Source organism: Terrapene carolina, unplaced genomic scaffold (genome assembly GCF_002925995.2).
Source record: "Terrapene carolina triunguis isolate 2854851 unplaced genomic scaffold, T_m_triunguis-2.0 Scaffold113, whole genome shotgun sequence".
In the NCBI taxonomy this organism is placed as follows: domain Eukaryota; kingdom Metazoa; phylum Chordata; order Testudines; family Emydidae; genus Terrapene; species Terrapene triunguis.
This window is the reverse complement of record NW_020664464.1, coordinates 25,609,033-25,628,376: the sequence shown is the minus strand read 5'-3', so window position 1 is coordinate 25,628,376 and position 19,344 is coordinate 25,609,033. Positions and strand designations below refer to the sequence as shown.

Here is a 19,344-nt window from a genome sequence, read left to right as displayed (position 1 = left end):
TGGGACTTATCTTTCCATTGTGATTGTAAATCTAATGATGTTTTGGAGGAGTGGGGGGAGAACAGTTGCTGGAGGAGAGGGAAAAGGACAGAGAGGTGCATGGGAAGTGCACCAGGATATTATGGCTCAGGAAACAAACACAGGTGTTGGAGAATATGTTTGAACTGAATGCCCAAAGACCTCATGCACAGCAGACTTTCCAACCCATGGAAAACTCATGGTTGCTGCCTCTTATAGCCCCCCCCCCCCACTTCCCCTCCAGCATAAGAGGTGGCAGCATGGCATGAACTCTTACTTCTGTCACTCCACGTCAAGGGAAAACAAGGAGAACCTTGACTATACCTACACTCACTGACCTGCAATAACTGCAGGGTGAGCCTCCAAGTAAAGTGCACTAGTTTTTATCATGAATAAAACTTTGTGTTTTAATATGTAAGCATGTATGTTATTGTTTACATGTTTTTTATAAGTTTGGGTTACCCTCTTACAGCACTACTAAAATATTTTAAAATGTTTATTTTCACTTTGTTTCCTGTTTATTTGCACACAATAAAGTTTTATTTTGTGAAACTCAGAGTATATTTATAGGTTTGCAGCAAGCATGCATGCCACGTTATAAAATCCATAATGGGAGTCAGTAACCCACTCATATTTAAAGTCTTTGCACATGAAGGCAACAAGTTCAAAAGCACAGCACAATAATCCGATGTCTGACTGCTAAAATATTATTTTAAGGCCTCCCTCTGCTGTATGTACCTCCACAGTTCTCTCTTTTAATAGCCCTTGTGTGTGGCTGTTCAAATTCAGCAGATAGCCAGTCCACCTTACCCTTCGATCTTACAGTAGTCGTTCCCCCTTCACCTCACAAATATTATATAATATACAACATGCAGCAAAAATGATAGGAATGTTTGCCTTGCTGAGATCCAACTTAATCTCTAAAGATCACCAATGAGATTTTAATCTACCAAAAGCATATTCAACAGTCATCTTGCACCTGCTCAGCTGAGCGGGGGGGCAAGGCATAAGCTGGGTCCCCCAGAATCAGTTGACATTTCAACATCGTCAATGAGAATGTGCCAGCCAGGGAAGAATGTTCCTGCTTGCATCTTTTAGAAAAAGTCCCATGTTCTTAAAGATGCAAGCAGCATGCACCTTTCCTGACATGGAGTGCTGGAACAATTTGTATAATGAGGCTGCTGAGAACCATGGAACCAAACTGTAAACCTTCCATATCATGGAAACCACTTCAAGCCAGGGGATGCTGCTGCACACCCAGCACCTATAGTTCCAGCACCTATGTCCCTGACCAGCCCACATTGATGTCAGTGAAGCACGTCTGGTGATCCACTAGCACTTGCATAAACATGGAAAAGTACCCTTTTGTCTTATGTATTCACTAGCAAGACTGGATGGTGTCGGAATAGGGATAAGTGTTCCTGCTATTGCCCTACCGCAGTTTTGGTACCCCACTATCATGTGACCCAGATGTGGGCTGTCATGCAAGGTAGCCTGAACAGGAGTCAGGGATAGGGGTTAGAACAAAAATAGAAAGCTAGGAGTTGGAGCCCAGGGTTAGTAAATATGGATGCATGTCGGGTTCTTGATGCAGCCAAATGTGTCAGCCAGGTTAAATAAATATGTTCAATATTTGTAGCTAGAGGGTCTTCTTTAAACATCCATCTTAATTCCATCAATTCCTTGATTTTCTATTTTGATTAATTCATTCTCATACATAACCTATCTGAATGTTTCTACATTGGTATAGAAGACACTCATATGTAACATTAAAAGCTGCTAATAAAATCTGTATTCTTCCATCGATGATGAAAATTTGTAGAAGAGAAGGAAAAACACTGTATCTTGAGGACATCCTCTTTCACTAGTAGCTTCTGATGCATAGAGGAGAAACCTAACTAGGTAATAGTTTGTCTCATATTCGCTCAGCTAGAAACAATCTACAGTATCTACCTTCTTCATCAAACAGTAAGGCTTCTCTCTATCATTTACAGAGAAAATAAAAACTGTGCACGTGCATACTCTTACTCATTACAGGTTATTTGCCTGGGCATGCTTTTGGATGCAGAGTTCTCTTTGTGTATTTGGCAAGAACTTATTTTTTAATTTAAGATATTAACAACTTGCAGGAACAGCCTTTCTTTTGCTTTTTAAATGGTGAGACTTCTGACCGAGCCCTCTTTGAAAAGGTTATTTCGGTATTTGAGGGAGCTTTTTGATTCTGAGCTAGAACATACACTGAACTAGGTGTGACGGGTTGGATCACAGAAACCCCCTTGGGAGCTGCCACCCGATGTGCAAAGACTACCCCTGCTCCTGTTTTCCCTGCCAGCTCAGGACTCCAGCACCCTGTCTTGCTGGACCAGACACTCCCGTCTGCTCCAACACAGACCCAGGGTCTGAATCACTTGCCCCAAAGCTGCAAGTTTACCTGAAAACAGCTCACAGAAGTGTGCTTGTCTCTAGCACTCAGATGCCCAACTCCCAATGGGGTCTAAACCCAAATAAATCCGTTTTACCCGGTATAAAGCTTATACAGGGTAAACTCATAAATTGTTCGCCCTCTATAACACTGATAGAGAGATATGCACAGCTGTTTGCTCCCCCAGGTATTAATACATACTCTGAGTAAAGTACTAAGTAGAAAGTGACTTTATTAAATACAGATAGTAGGATTAAAGTGGTTCCAAGTAGTAACAGACAGAACAAAGTAAGTCACCAAGCAAAATAAAATAAAATGCGCAAATCTATGTCTAATCAAACTGAACACAGATAATCTCACCCTTAGAGATGCTTCAGTAAGTTTTTTCTCAGACTGGACACCTTCCAGGCCTGGGCACAATTCTTTCCCCTGGTACAGCTCTTGTTCCAGCTCAGGTGATAGCTAGGGGATTCTTCATGATGGTTCCTCTCCTCCTCTGTTCTCTTCCACCCCTTTATATATCTTTTGTCCCTCTGGGTTTCCACCCCCTGCCCCCCACTGGAAAAGCACCAGGTTAAAGATGGATTCCAGTTCAGGTGACACGATCACGTGTCACTGCAAGACTTCATTACCCACTTGCCAGCACACACATATACAGGAAGACTAACAGGTAAACACAGCCATCTGCAGACAATGGTCCTGGTTAATGGGAGTCATCAAGAGTCCAATCCATCATTAATGGCCCACACTTTACATAATTACAATAGGCCCTCAGAGTTATATTTTATATTTCTAGTTTTAGATACAAGAGTGGTACATTTCTACAAATAGGATGATCACACTCAGTAGATTATAAGCTTTGTAATGATACCTTACAAGAGACCTTTTGCACGAAGCATATCCCAGTTACATTATATTGACTTATCATGTTTTTATAAAACCATATAGACTACACAACGTCACACTAGGTTAAATCATAAGGCCAAGGTGTGTTAGCTCAAGATATGCATATTATAGAGTTAAGAGGAAGAACCCTCAAATTATCATAGTAAATATCTACTTTTTGAGATATATTTGAATTATCTTTTTTTCTGTCATCTAGTGAAGCAATAAGTTGAAACAGCCATCTTTATTAGCACATGGCAAGTTGTGAGTACAAATCGAAGTGCAGGTTTTTGCCTACTGTACAGTATCCAGATGATCTGATTAACTTAGGTTCTGTTTTGGTATAGTTACCAGTAACTGAAGTTTCTTCAGTAATCCATGGAAACTCACCCTTTGAGTTGTGTACCATCTTGTGCTTGGTGCTGCATATCTTGATCCTCTTGCCCTGTTGCATCTTTTGTAATCTGAGTTGCTCAGCAATAGAAATGTTTACAGCTCTTGACTCTTGATGTAACTGTATCAGAGTCTATATGAATGCTAGTCTATGGACGTAATGTTCATAGGTATCAATACAGAAAAATGAAGATTGACAAGATACTAATGATTCCAAGTACAATAATGGGTAGTAAAAAGGACTTATATGGGCATATATATATCTTCTCCTACATTTTAAAAAATAAGTGGGATCTCTGTGCCATTAGGCTTCTTTATTGACTAAAGATATGTCTACCTTGAAATTAAAAACCCATGGCTGGCCCATGTCATATCACAGGGTCCTAGTGCCTGAGCTCCAGCCTGAGTCTGGAAGTGTACACTGCAATGAAACAGCCCCGCAAGCCTGAGTCAACTGGCATGCGCACCTGCGTTTTTTAATTGCAATGTAGATATACCCAAAGGATGCTAACTGTTTCTAAAAGTGTAAAGTCCACGCAGCATGATGTTAAAACTCTCAAGATATGTATCTCTTTTTAATGGAAAAGATATGAAGATTTGTGCTGTTTTTAAAAGGGGGAATAATTCTGCTCTAGAAGAGCAGTGAAATACCGGGACTCTCGCATTGTACCTGAGTAATGGATAATCTCAAATCTGTTGGATGACAAATGAGATCCACTTCCATTTAGGCTTAAACAGTTTTTTAGCCTTTATTTTTGTTCATTTTAAGACAGTACTATGAATTACATAAACATGCAGAAACAGATAATACAAGAAAGATAATTGAGCAAGTTACCTCTCCTGGGGACAGGGCAATTCTTTTCAAATCTCTGGTCTTTATGTTCTTCCCTCTGTCTTCTCCATTCTACTACTGTCAATCACCTATCTTTTATCCCTTGTTCTGTAACTTTGCACAGACTGTTTACTCAGTTACCTCATCTATGTACCTATCTATTCTAAACCCCTAATTAAAACACTCATGCATAAATCCCAGTAACCTAAATTAATACATTTTTGCTTATCCTGCTTAAAGTTACTTTTCTCTGTCTACTTATACCAGCTATTCTTTGTTGCTAACCTCACTGGCTTCATCCAGATCTTATCTTATTGGTCTGGTTTTGTGGCCTTGTTTTTTTGCTGGTTAGCTTGTCTTGGGGGGAACCTGACGTTAACAATTGTTTCAGGACACTTTTTCACTCTGCTGTTTACATAGGACAAGGTTTTACAGCTAAGACACACAAACCAGCTTTCATGGTTTACACAATCCTGAAGCAGTTTCAGCTAAATTCTGAAATGCTACATCAGCAAAGACACATACAAAAGCAAAACTTCCTTTATACTTTTTTATAATACTATATATATATATATATATATATATATATAGTAAGCTAAGAATATATATAATTTCTCTAACATTATTTAGTATGTTTATTTCAGTAACATAATTTTTACAGTTTTCTAACAGGTCTTTCTGACCTGGTGGCAGTGCAGTGACAATTAGCAATTATGAAAGGACTTCCAAACACCACCTTATAGTGACCATGGATATAACTTTTCCTGGCGGCAGTGACTGCAGCTCAGAATCTGAGTAAGTGTCACTCTTTAGTGACCGACTGAGCTTTATACCAGATTTTACAAGGTGAAGGTGGTACTGCAAACTCAGCTGACATTCCTCTTTAAGTTGGGGTTGATGTGTTGCCTTAAATTGTCTTGCCAATATTCTTCCCATCCTAAGCTCCTTTCCATAGTCTCGGTGTCAAATATTGTTAGAGTTCTATCTGGAATGGACTAAGCCCTTAATATAAAGCTTCTTTTTCTTCTTTTCAAGTTTTTGTTTCTTTTAGCATCAGTTTGCTGAGCAATGCGGACTGTGTTAAATGGATATCTGGTTGCACTTTGTATTGTTATGGCCTGGCTAACCTGAAAATAGATTTGCTGGATTTGTGGCAAGATTGCTACTATAGGTCTACTTCCGAGATGTTTGCATCACAGACTTCTGCAAAGTAGCTATATTGTCTTCTTTCTCTAGCATTTTAAGAGCATTCTTACTTGGATTGGGCCTCCAGGAGGGAATCTTTTTCAGACTTTCATTCCAGACCTTGTTTTCAAGGTAAAGGAAGAAGAAACTAACCCTCCCGTTCTGAAAAGAAGTTCTTGTTTATATCAGGATGTCCTTTATTTTTAATTGGCCAGTGAGTGAATTCTCATGCAAGCTAACTCCATAGATTTGAATGTTGTGTTTGCTTTTGGACTGGTAAAAGGTAGATTTCTCCTCTTTGTTTATGCTATGTATGACAACAGGAAAATCACAAACTCTCTCTCCCTGTTCACGCTGTTGGCATTAGCCTTGTTATTGTACTAGTTGCAGCTCTATTCTGATTTTTCTTTTGGGATATCCCTGACCTCCTTAATCTCCATGAAAGAGAATCCAGCATATTCTTTTTGTGAAGTTATATGCATTTTAGTGTTGTTAAGCCCTTATTAGGTTTGTAAATTTACCTTTCATTTTTTGATAACCATAGTGTACACAACATCTAATTCTTCATTGTGCATTGGCATTTGATATTGTCATTTTTGAGAATGAAGAAAATGAATTAATGGTTAAAATTCTGTCTCTTGGGATATTTCAATTTTTCTGATTTCCTGTAAAAAGATTAAAAAGTATTTGTGTTTTTTTCAGGACATATCTGATTAAAGTGTTCCTAATATAAGGACCATTTAAGTTGTTTTAACTGTCAGTGCTTGCCACTCACTAAAGTAGATTATATTTTGTCAGGCTAAAATCTCAGTTTAAGGTAACCTCTTGTTGAGCTGTTGCTCCTGAGTGCATAGGCTTGTTTAATGAACATATTTAAGAGAAGCCTCTTCATGCAAGTAACCTTGAATGGTGGAATATGAATATTTAGACACAAACTAAATTACCTTAAAGCCAAAACCCTAGTGGTTATAGCAATTTTACATTAATTTAATATTTGGTTTTAAATCATCACCAATCTAGAGTCAAAACGCTTATGTAAATCTATGGCCTATTGAAAATATTTTGCTAACTGCAACCAGAAGATTTGCAGAGGTTGAAGTAGTGAAGCAGCACTAAAGAAGCAGCCTCTTCTACTGATCTTTCTTCACTGCAACTGTTGTGGGAATGAAGTTGCAGGGTGGAAGTTGCAGTTTTAAGCTATATTTAAATGTTAAGTGGTTACAAGCAGTCTTCAGTATGAAATAAATAATATATTGATAAACATGCCTTTTAACATTATTAATAAATACAATAACATTTGAAGAAAGTCATAATTTGACATTTTTACTGAATATTGTAATTTTTATCTCTTCCTTCTCATTCTCCCAGTGATAAGACCATCACTTTGTATAATTTACTGTGACACATGACTAGCTCTACTTAATCATCTTTTGGGCAATCACTTAGTTATCTAGAAAGCACCATTGTTCCTTAGGCCTTCTTGATAAATATACTTGGAAAGATATTAGAGAGGGAGATGTTTTTTGAACATGGTAATATTAGAAGTCTCTCCCTCTTCACTTGTGCCTCAGGCATACGTATGTAGTACATCTGTCACTGTTTCCTTATATCTTTAACCTCATAATGAATTGCAGCACTTTCTATATATCTATCAGTCTACAGTGCATGGCTCTCCAGTACTGCATAGATCATTGACAGATGCAACCCATTTTTAATCAGATGACCCTGATGTCTTTACATAGTTCAAAATCCATTATTCAAGATAGAAAACAAGCTGCAAATGCATTCCAGCTGCAGCATTCCTTCCTCTTTTCACTTTGTACAATATATAAAAGATTCTTTACATGACCAGAAGAGTAGGTGTGGAATTAGTAGGATTATAGCCTCCTAGTTTTTCTGGGACTAGTATTCAACTAAGCAATACACTAGAAAAGTATTTTGTTCCTATTCTGATCCACACTCCAGTCTTCAGATTAGTACTGAGTTGCAGTGTCACCAATACTGAAGTCAGTTGCCTCTAGTATCTCAGTTGGAAACTATGCCAGCCATACGTTTTTCAGAAATGGAGACAGAACATTTGCAATTTTAGAGCCAGGACAATGTTCTATTGTGAGATTTGTTATATTCTTCTTCTTCTGCCCAGCTCTCTGAACTAGATGCTATCATGATGACCTTAGATTTGCACCTTCTGTGTCAGTCTGATTAACTTAAATGTAGCCGTTGATCCAGACAACAGATAACACACTTTTTTTGTTTTGTTTTAAAGAAAAACTCATTGCACATTGTTTTGAAATGTTTTCTTTCAACTGTTGATTGCTGTTTAATATGGTCTCAGAAGCATTTAAAATGCAATGTTATTAGTAGCTGTAGAAACAGCGAGCCTTTAAGAGTGCTATATTATTTGTCATGCTTGCTTTAATTGCCACTATAAAGTCAGAAATACTGTCTGATATTGTTAGTTGTTCAACAGACTGTGTAAGGAAATTGTTGTGCACTGCCATGTCATGTATATCCATTCAGTGATTTTTCACCATTGTTATTCCAGTCTGTATTTGAATAACTGAAATTCTTGGGAATCCATAATCAAAATACTTTACAGTTCTTCCTGATCTGCATATGCATTTTTAATGTGTGTTATTGACTTTATAATTTTTCCTTTGCAAGGCTATTAGCAATATAAACACTGTCAAGTAACAATGATTACTGCAGCATGTATTTGTCACTCCTCAGCAAACTCATCCAGCAAAACAAAGATCAGAGCAATGTCTGACTACAGTCCTCAGAAACATATGCCATATCTCTGTGAGAATTTAGTTTGGTTTTAAGAATGTCTCCACAAAGAGGTTGCACCAATTTAACTAAATTGGTTTCTCAGTCGACTTAGGACTTGTTTACGCACAACTTTTTTTACACTCTTGTAAATTTACAGAAATAAACCATATTGATATAATCCCCTTTATACCAGTATAACTGTGACTGCACTAGGGGGTTGCACCAATTTAACTATATCTATCTGTTTCACTCGTGTAGCTGTGTTATGCCAATGGGGGAGAGCTCTCCCATCGACGTAATAAAACCATCTCAGCGAGCAGCGGTAGCTATGGTGGTGGGAGAGCGTCTCCTGCCGACATAGCACTGTGCGCACGAGGCGTATGTTTTTTTTGCACCCTTGAGCGACAGAAGTTTTGCCGATGTAAGTGCTAATGTAGACATGGCCTAAGTCTTTGAGCCAAAGTGAAAAATACCTGTGAGATCATGGCCCTGTATAGATTAGGAAATTTGCTTGTATTGTAGCTAGCATGTTTTAATTAACGTATTTTAAACACCACTTAGCACCTGTTATAGACTTAACACCTTTAAAAATGTGCTAGCTGATCATGGTCATCCTAGTGAATTTTCTGTGAGGTGGGAGCTCAGCACTTTCTGAAAATCAAGCCTCAGTGGGTGTCTGAAGATGAGCATTCATAAATTGAGGTACCAAAAATCACTAGTTAATTTTGAAAATCTTGCTCATAAGTGAAAACTTAAATTCTTCAGAAATTTCTGAAACTCACCGGGGACAGCTTCCAACATTCTGAAGATGAGTGGACTTCATAAATTGCCCTCTTAGAGTATGTCTACACAGCAAAGAAAAACTGGCGGCTGACCCATGCCAGCCTACTCAGGCTGAGGGCCTGTTACATTGCTATGTAGACTTCCAGGCTCAGGCTGCAGCCAGAGCTCTGGAATCTCCAACCCTGCTGGGTCATAGAGCCCGGGCTCCAGCCCAAGCCTGGAAGTCTACACAGCAGTGAAACAGCCGTGCAGCCCAAGCCCTGTGAGTCCAAGTTAGCTGGCACGGGCCAGCCATGGGTTTTTATTTGCTGTGTAGACATACCCTTACATAGGACAAATGTCTATAGTGTTCTTCAAGTGATTATCCACGTGGAGTCCACTCCTGTTCGTATGCACCTCGTGTGCTTAATCAGATTCTCTTAGCCAGCAGTGTCTGTTGAGACCATGCCTGTCCTGTCCCCCACCTGAAGGCATAAAGGGCAGAGAGGGCCCAACCACCACTCACTTCCTTCTTACTGCCCATGGCAATGAGATGGAACTCTTGCAGTGTCTGCCTGCTTCTCTGTTCAATGTGCTAGTTGTTAGTTTTGTTGTCTGTTACCAACACAAACCCAAACAACCATTTTAGTCAGGTTCTGTTTTTTAGACTAGGCCATACCCTTTCTCCCCATACAAGAGCTCTAGCAAAATGGTAGAAGCAAAATCTGTGCGGTTTAAAACATGCTCCTTCTGTTAATCTTCAATACTTTAATGATAAATACTCTAGATATCAGTTTCACTTAGGAGAAGGACATATTCCTTAGCAATTTACCATATGTCACTCCTCCTCTGAATGGATTCAGAAAGGTGGACAAGCTCACTTAAAATTGTTCCTCCTGGATCTTTTTATGCAAGCTACCTTGGACATCAAAAGGAACGATGCAGCTGGACCCTCAGTCCTCTGTCAGTCCCTGTCCTCGAGCTCTCTAATAAGTTGAGATTCCACCCTGAGCTCCCTGGCTACTTCAACCAAGAAGTCCCTGTCATACATTTCCATTCCAGTTTTGACCTCTGGCAAGGTTAGGAAGGAGCAATGCTCCAGAGTTGAGCCAAGCCAGAGGTCACGCTGTCTGGTGTCTACTAAGTTGAGGTTTAAGATTCATAAGTCATGGTGACTGGGGCTCAACAGTCAAGGCAGCCAATGGCCTTGGAAGAGTCCCTCTGATGCCCTGGTCCCAACTATTAAGAGAGCACTGATGGCACCCACTAACCCTCCAGACTGTGACTACCTCAGTACTGGTTCTTCAACCCAGCATGTTGGCAAATGATACTTCTGTACAGGCAACATTGGAACTCTGTTCCTTTGTGCCCAGCACATTGGTACCTAGTGGTTTGGTACCCAGGGAATATATGGTACTAAGTGATTTAACAGTGGTCCCTGTACTGGGGTTTCCTGAATGAAAGAGGTAATGACTAAGTGTCACTAAGTCTATTGACATGGTAGGTAACGGAGATATCTCTGATACAGACTTCATGCCCTACCTAGTTAGTGAGAGCCTAGCAGAAACAGAGAATTCCTCACTGGACAGTGCCTGTCTTGAAAATGGTGTACTTTTTTTCTTCATCCCCACTGGTAGGTAGTTGGGACTCTTCTCCTACATAGCCACCACCACCTCCTCCTCCTCCCCCTAGGGTGGCAAAGTGGGAGTCAGGAAGAGATTTTTGAGGACGGATCTGTAAGGGACAGCAGGAAAGAACCCATGGCTCATAGGGAGCATTCCTTTTGGTACTCCCTCTCCCCTCATGCGTCCCCCATCCCAGTACCAATACCTGTATCAGCTTTGGCCCTACTGAATGCCCTAGGGGAGCAGACATATTCACAATTTATGGCCTGTATCTTCAGCCCACTCTAGGCCTAGATCACCCTTTCCAAAGAGGCACTATAAACCCACGCAGCCAGATTAGCTAGTGCAGCCTCAGATCCTGCAAAGGCAGGAGAAAGTGATGAGGAATTACATCTGCATGGGAAGAACAATTTATTCCTGCTCCAATCTCCTCCTCATCTCCCAATGAAGCAGTAAATCCCTCAACCGTTTCTTCAGTTGATAACTTCATTAAGCTAATGGCAAAGACTCTAGATGTACCTCTGAAAGTGGTGCAGGAGCATCCTCACAAACTCCTGGACATCTTGCACCTTTCCATGCCCAGGGAGGGGCTCTTCATACTTATAAACGAAGGACTGCTGGAGCCTGTGAAAGGCCTGTGGCACATACCAGCATTTATTCTGGCCATGTCCAAGTGAGCTGACAGGAGGTACAAAGTCTCTTCCAAGGGATTTGAGTACTTTTTCCATGTAGTTACCAGGATTATTTGTCTGAGAGGTTGCAGCAGCCAGGGCTTCCCAAATCTACACCTTGGGAGAAAGACACAAAGGGTATGACTACACTGCAGCTGGGAGGTGTGATTCCCAATGTTGGTTGATAGACTTGCACTAGCTCAGGAGTACACAATACAAAATGGGGAGCTGACTTTAAAATACATAGAGCAACCAGTCTTGACTTGTGTTACTCAGCTGTGGAGAACTGGGCTTTGGTATGGTCATGTTCGAGCCATGCTCACTAAATTGATACTGCACTCAATCAAGCCTATAGGATCATCACAGGGACTTTGAAATTGACCTGGATGCTGTCTCTACACTGCCTCACAGGATTACACCATCATCAGTGAGGCAGGATGCCTTCAGTAGAAAGGACAAAAAACAGGTGCATAAAATCTGAGATACCCATTATATGGTCACATTTGACCATGCAAGAGGCTAAAGTCCACAAAAAACTTTGCCTCTGAAAATCCTTTATCCCAAAATACCTCTGTGGAAGGCTACAGAGTAACAAAATGGCAAGAAATGCCAATGATCCTGGAGAACCTTCTTCAGAATGATTTCCCCCCCCCCACCCCATCACTGATCTTGAATGAAAATACTGCTGTACCTTAAATTGAGTGTGAGCTAGAATGGCAAAGACTGTAGACAATATGATCAAGTGGAAGCTGAGGAATGACCCCAAAAGTGACGAGCCTAAGCAAACACTTGAACACTTCCTGATCCTGTGCCCCCAGTCAACATCCAACCCCGAAGAACTATTTGTGACAAGTGACAACACCAGGTGTTGGCTGCAGTTTTGGAGTGACAAGTTATGAGGATGATCTAAGAAGACAAGAAGTCCAGGACTACTTATACCTCAGCAACTGGCTGGTTTGAGGAAGATCACTCCAACAGGTGACTATTAAAGCTCTTCACAACCTGGAACTCAAAGTCAACAGAGAAATCCAAACTTGTTCCATGTAGCACAAAGCATAGAATTCACTAGAGTACTGTTAGATTCCAGGTCATTGAGATCTGATCTTCTGTAGGAATCATTCCAGGTGACAGTAAACCTCATTAACCAACTTCAAGCTCACCCAAAACCATCAGTAAGAACATACTTTAGGTATCTGGGACACATGGCCTCATACACCTATATGATGCAGTTTGTAAGACTTTACCTATGTACCATGCAGGGATGGTTGAAAACAGTGTATATACCCAGGAGAAACCACATGGACATGTTGGTCAAGAAGTTGTCATGTTAAACTGGTGAAAAGCCCCTCTTCAGGTGTGCAAAGGAATAAGTTTCTCTGCGCCTCTACCTACTAAGGCACTAATGATGTATATCTACACTCACAATGGAGATGGGGAGCGCATCTAGATTTACTTAACAACTCAAGGCATGTAGTCCCCTCAGGGAGCTCATTTGCATATAAACGTATGGAACTTAGAGCCTTCCACTTGGCATGCAATGCAGTCCAGGTGCTGACAGACAACATCTCAGCTATGCATTCAATGAACAGACAAGGAGGAACCAGGTCATCTCCACTCTGTCTGGAGTCCATCTGGCTCTGGACATGGTGCATCCCAAATCAAATCACACCAGTGGCTCTGCATCTTTCTGACCTTTGGAACGCCTTACCAGACCATTCAGCAGTAATTCTCAAACAACCCTGAGTAGTCTCTCAAATATCCAGAACATCTTTTGCAAGTGAGGATTCCTAGAAATAGACCCGGTTATTACAAGCCAAAACCACAAGTTTCAAACATTTTGTTCCAGAGAAAGGTTGAGTTCAGGCTCCTGGCAGACACTTTTCTCATCCTTTGGTCACTGGGGCTAATATATGCTTTTCTGCCGATCCCATGATACCGAAGGTTCTGAAGAAATTGAGGCAAGACTCTGGACTGATGGTTATAATAACCTCAGCATGGGCCAGGCAGTTCTGGTATTCAGATCTGATGAACCGCTCAACACAGCCCCCCATGACTGTACGTGCCCTAGCCGACATAGTCTCGTGGAACAACCATCAGATCCAGACCCACCTTTATTACATTTGTTAGCCTGGAAGCTGTCTTGATGACATCCACTGAAAGAAGCTGTTTCATTTGAAGTTCAGAATGTTCTGCTCCAAAGCAGGAATCCTCAACCAGACTGACTGACTTATAAAGCTAAACAGAAGAGGTTTTCTATTTAGGCATCTCAGCACCAGTTGTCACCCTGGACATTACCAGTTTCAGCAATATTGGTCTATTTACTAGCTATGAAACAAAATGGACTTTCTAACAGCTGGTGGACCATAATGATCCATCTTGCAGGAGTATCTGCACATCATCCTTCTATCCAGGGCCATACTGTATTTCCCACTGTGCAATGGTAGTATTCCTTAAGGACCTTATTCATATATTCTCCCAGTTTAGGATTCCCCTCCTTCTTGGGACCTCAGTATAGTGTTAGCAGGGTTGGTGGGTCCTGCCTTCAATCCCCTAGAGGCCTTTTTTCCCTTTACCATAGATCTACAAAGACTGCCTTTTTATTGGCCATTACATCATCTTGAAGGGTAAGGGAGATTCAGGCCCTAATGATGGGCTCCTCTTATACAGTGTTTCATAAAGACAGAGTCACTTAATCCTCATCCAAGTTCCTGCCCAAAGTTTTTTTTTTCAGGATTCCATGTGAACCAGTTTAATTGTCTTCCAGTTTTCATCCCCATGCCTCACTCGATCTCTGGGGAAGCTAACCTTCAAACACTTGATGTGGTAAGGGCACTATCTTTGTTTACATTGACAGGACAAAACTATTCAGGAACACACCTAGACTGTTTGTGGCTTTTGCAGAAAAGGTTAAGGGGAAGGCAATAGTCTCCTGGAGATTATATAAATGGGTCTTCAGCTGTTTAAAGGCATGTTACAAGTTAGCCTGGTTAGAGTCACATTGGAGCTCATTCCATTAGAGCAGGGGTTCTCAAACTTCATTGCACTGCAACCCCCTTCTGACAACAAAAATTAGTACACGATCCCAGGGTGGGACCAAAGCCTGAGGCTGCCCGAGTCCTGCTGCCCTAGGTGGGAGGGCCAGAGCCAAAGCCCGAGCCCCAGCGCTCTGGTTGGGGAGCGGGGGTGGGTTCAAAGCCGAAGCCCAAGGGCTTCAGCCTGAGGCAGGGAGCCTGTAACCTGAGCCTTGCTGCCCAGAGCTGAAGCCCTTGGACTTCAGCCCCTGGGTGGTGAGCCTTGGGCTTTGGCCCCAGGCCCCAGCAAGTCTAAGCCAACCCTGGTGACCCCATTAAAATGTGATCGTGACCCACTTTGGGGTCCCGATTCACAGTTTGAAAACTGCTGCACTAGAGCTCAGGCAGCCTATGTGGCCTGTTTGATGAGAGGCCCTATTTCTGAAATTTGTAGGGCAGCTAAGTTGAGCTTGGTCCACACATTTACAAAACACTGCTCTTAAGTCGAGGCTTCCAGACCAGATGCCAACTTTAGTAGGACTGTCTGCAATTATTGTTTAAGAAGGACTCCTACTATCCACCTCCAATCAGACAGACAATTATTTTAGGGCTTGTTTATGTGGATGCTTTGTGGGTGGAAAGCCAGGGTGTAAATCTACAGCACACTAGCTTGCCACATGTTAACTGGTTGTGTGACCCTGCTACCACGCACTAGAAGTTCCACAGTGCACTTTGATATACATACCAGTGTTGTTATAATAATCTGCAGTGTTATGAATCCTAAATTCTGGACACAGCTTTTTAAGTTTTCTGATTGACTGTGTGATCTACCTACCTAGGTTTTTATTGTATCCACTATTGTGGTGTCTTTGTTCCTTAATGTTGTATCTTTGCCAGTAATAAAAAATAAATGGAGGGAATTACCTTTCCCATCAAGTTTTTGTTTAGAAATGCTAATTGAACTGTATTTTTGGTGAATTATTGTTTCTCTTAGATGACTGAAATTCCTTGCCCTTTTTTGCTTTGTGACTCAGTGTATTTGATGTGTGAAATAATCCTTCAGAAATTCATTATATGACCTGGCTTATTTTGCCTTGATTCATTATTCTGATGCTCTACTATACTTTGACACAACTCTTAGTTCTGTATATATTTTAATGTGTTACATTATTACCTAGACTTTTTATTTTTTACTACTTCTCCCTCTAAAGACAACTTTCAGCTCTATACTAGCATAGATTACTTTACCTATCTCGGCTGTATTTTGCACTCTCTATTTTTCTGTTAAATTATTCATTAATCTGCCCACCCAACCATATTTTTAATTCCTTCTGTAAACTTGCACCTTGCAGCTTGTGATTCTGCATTGATAAATACTAATCACATTTGAAATCTATTCCTATTGCCCAGCTGCTGACTAGGATATGCAAAACATGCCTTAATGTGGCATGCCTTTATTTACAGTGTGTCAAAACCATTCCAAAGAGTGACTAAAAATTGTGGAATGTTCTGGAATAAAACGATCAAGCTGCTGGAAAAGGCTTTAAATAGATTTTGTCTGTCACTCACCATTTGGCAACTGAGTCTTGCCATGTAAAATCATTGTTGAGACTGACATGTCTATCTGCTCAATTTAGCATTCTTCAAATTTGAGTGCATCAAAATCAACTGAATCTGCAGGACTTGATCTTCAAATGTTTGATCAGAATTTGTTTTGAACTGGACTGTTTTATGCATACAGTATTTCAAAAATGAAGATAAACATGAGCAATCTATGAATATTCCAACAGGCTGTACCCTTGATGTTAATTTTTACTACTTTGGAACACAATTTTTTTTATCCAAAACAATTATATTTTTACATTTATGTTTATTTTTTTTCTGTTATGTGAAAGGATGTTAAAATGGATAATTCTACTGTTCTTTTGATATGTGCATGTCCCACATTAGCACAGAGCATCTATGGAGAATTGAAAGACTACCTTTCAAGTGTCACTCAGTCAACTGCCAGTTTGCAATTGGCTCTTTAGAATTAAACTCATTGTGAAGTGATGGCATAGCATGCTAACACATAGTAAAGAAAACCAAACTGCTTTTTATTTCTGAGTTTTGAATTTTAGAACTTATTAGGAACTGTAACTGTAATTCTTTAAAACCAGTTGATTTTATAATATTTTTCTACTCCTGAGACTTCATTTCCTTATGTGATAGTGTGTTTGGTTTGCACTGTAACTAACATTCTAAATGACTAATCTACTTTACCACCAGATGAAGCAGCCTAGCTTTCAGTCCTGCAGTCATTATTTAATTAGTACTCAGAACATTATCCATGAAGGCTGTGATTATTTGCTATCCTCTCAAGAGTGTGGAATCCACGTAGTAGTCCTGGGAGAATTCTGCGCCAAAAAATAAAAAATTCTGCAACAAAAAATTAAAAAATCTGTGCACAATATTTTCAAATTCTGCAAAATTCTGCATATTTTATTTGTTAAAATAAATAATTCAAATATAATCATACCAGTTTCAAGTATTTTTGGTCCTTCATTTCAAAATACCTGTCAGCAAGTATGTCTGTAACAATACAGACAACAAAAAAAATCAGAAAATGTTTTTTGACAAATAGATTCCTTAGTAGACATATTAATACAGAACTCTGAGCAATAATTCATTTAAACTACAATACAGAACCATATTTCCCACACACCCCATAAGCGGTGCAAAGGCTGGGGGGTAGTCTTGGGTAACGGAGGAGCTGAGGGAGAGGGAAATAATTGCTGGGAAGGATCCTGGGTGTGAACTTGAATGGTTGTTGGGTATGGGGGGGAAGTATGTTTTTTGGGGGGGCAGGGAGGGACTGTTAGGGAGCTCTCCCCATGCAGACCCTGGCTGACCCCTCGCCTCTCCCATTCAGTCAGGCACACGTGTCCCTCCACCCCCACTCAGACACCCACTCCCCATCCCCATGTGTCCTTGCACCCCCTGTCCACATGTGTTGCTCCATCTTCACCCAGACACCCACTCCTGTATCTCCATGTGGCCCTGCACCACCTCCCTCAGTCCCAATGTGTCTCCATGCCCCCTCTCAGCCATTCTCCCGTCCCTATGTGGCCCTGCACCTCCCTTCCCCCTGTGGCCCAGAGCCTCATCTCCCATTGAGCCCCTGCCCAGTCCGTTCTCCCCGACTAGCCCTTATGAGCCCCTGTCTGACCCCCCCAGCAGCCCTACACTGTCTGTCTCTCTATAGCCCCCGGTCTCCTGACTTGACCCTAAAGGTACTGTGAAGAATGCTCTGCAGGCTCTTTCTCTTCCCTAGCTGGCTGGGAGCAGCTGCTGTGTTCTATCGCCACAGCGCCCTCTGGTGGACAAAAGGCGGAACCGTAGCAACTTTTCAGCAGAAGCTTTTTCTGTGCAAAAATAAAAATGTGTGAGGCTCATAAATTATGTGCACGCACAGTGGCACAGAATTCCCCTCGGAGTAACGTAGGTATTAATCACTAAAAACTGTGATTACTAGCAATTAAGCTTTCAGTGCTCCAGGAGTTATTTTTCAGTTACCTATCTCTGTTAACTTTTGAAGCCAGATTCTGTCATGCTTAGTACACGAGGGCATGGATATGGTTTCCTGATTATCATGCTGCCAGCTCAGGTCCTGAAGGGAGTTAGAGCAGTCTATCCTTCCTATCTTCACATACAATATATGGGAAAAGTGGACGAACAAAGATAGGAGCTGGGTAGGTCTGGTTCCTGATCCTTTACTCCCTATACGCTATCTGGTAGCTGGGGTGTGTACTAGCTATTCTGGAGCCTTGCAAGTAACTTCTGATGCCTGGAGTGACAAATATTTTTTAGGGTGCTTTATTGGCACCAGTTTTTATTGGCAGTAAAAGACTACTTACAGATAATTTCAACCAATCAATTTGATTCTTTACCATATTGCTATAATAGCATAAGTGTAATATAGAATAGTGCAGAACTTTCAAAACCCTCAGTCCTGAACTAGAGGTGATCTATGGACCGCTTATCGGTGGTCTAAAGACAGCTGGCTGTCCAAATTGTGCTGGCTTTCCTTCTTGTTTTTGTTATTTTTGCAATAAAGACAGCTACAAATGAATTAGTTTCCTGATACTTCTTTTCTCTGTAACCAATTGCTGTATTTTCCAAAGGGATATTATGCACTCATCAATAGGAGGGGAGCTGATCAGAGGTTGTCTTCTCAACTATCTCTCTGTTAAGTTGTGATCCACACATTGAAGAAAGTAGGAAACCCTGGAATAGTGTTCTCCTTCAGTCTTCATTTAGTGCACTGTGAACATGAAAGGAAAGAACCTAAAATCAATAAAGATGAGGATGGATGCTTATATTTTTATCACAATTACATATGTAAGACTATTATAATAAAAATGATATGCAAACAATATCATGATTTCACAGTTCCCTGGTGACCATACAACCTGTTAGATATGTTTGGCGAGATTGGTATCACCAGACTGAGAATTCCTTCCCGCACTTCACCCTACTCAGCCATCTAGTAGCTGTTCCCACATGGTCAAGTACATTGGAAAAGACCCATCATGATATGGGGATACCATACTTGGCAATGCTCAGATGCACAGAGCTGCCAGCTCTAACCTGGTTACAGCTGCTGCTAATTACATGTATGTTTCAACTGCACTCTGGCAAGTCTACATGTACTGGAGTTTTAAATGTTTTGTTATTTCTGTAATGCCATGGACTGTGCCTTCAGAGTTTACAATCTAAATTAAGGGCA

General features: G+C 40.8%; 1 protein-coding gene across 2 annotated transcripts in view; it reads left to right on the top strand.

The window, feature by feature from the left end:
- Nucleotides 1–19,344, top strand: part of AUH (AU RNA binding methylglutaconyl-CoA hydratase) — a 185,573-nt gene that overhangs the window by 60,427 nt on the left and 105,802 nt on the right. The window lies entirely within an intron of this gene.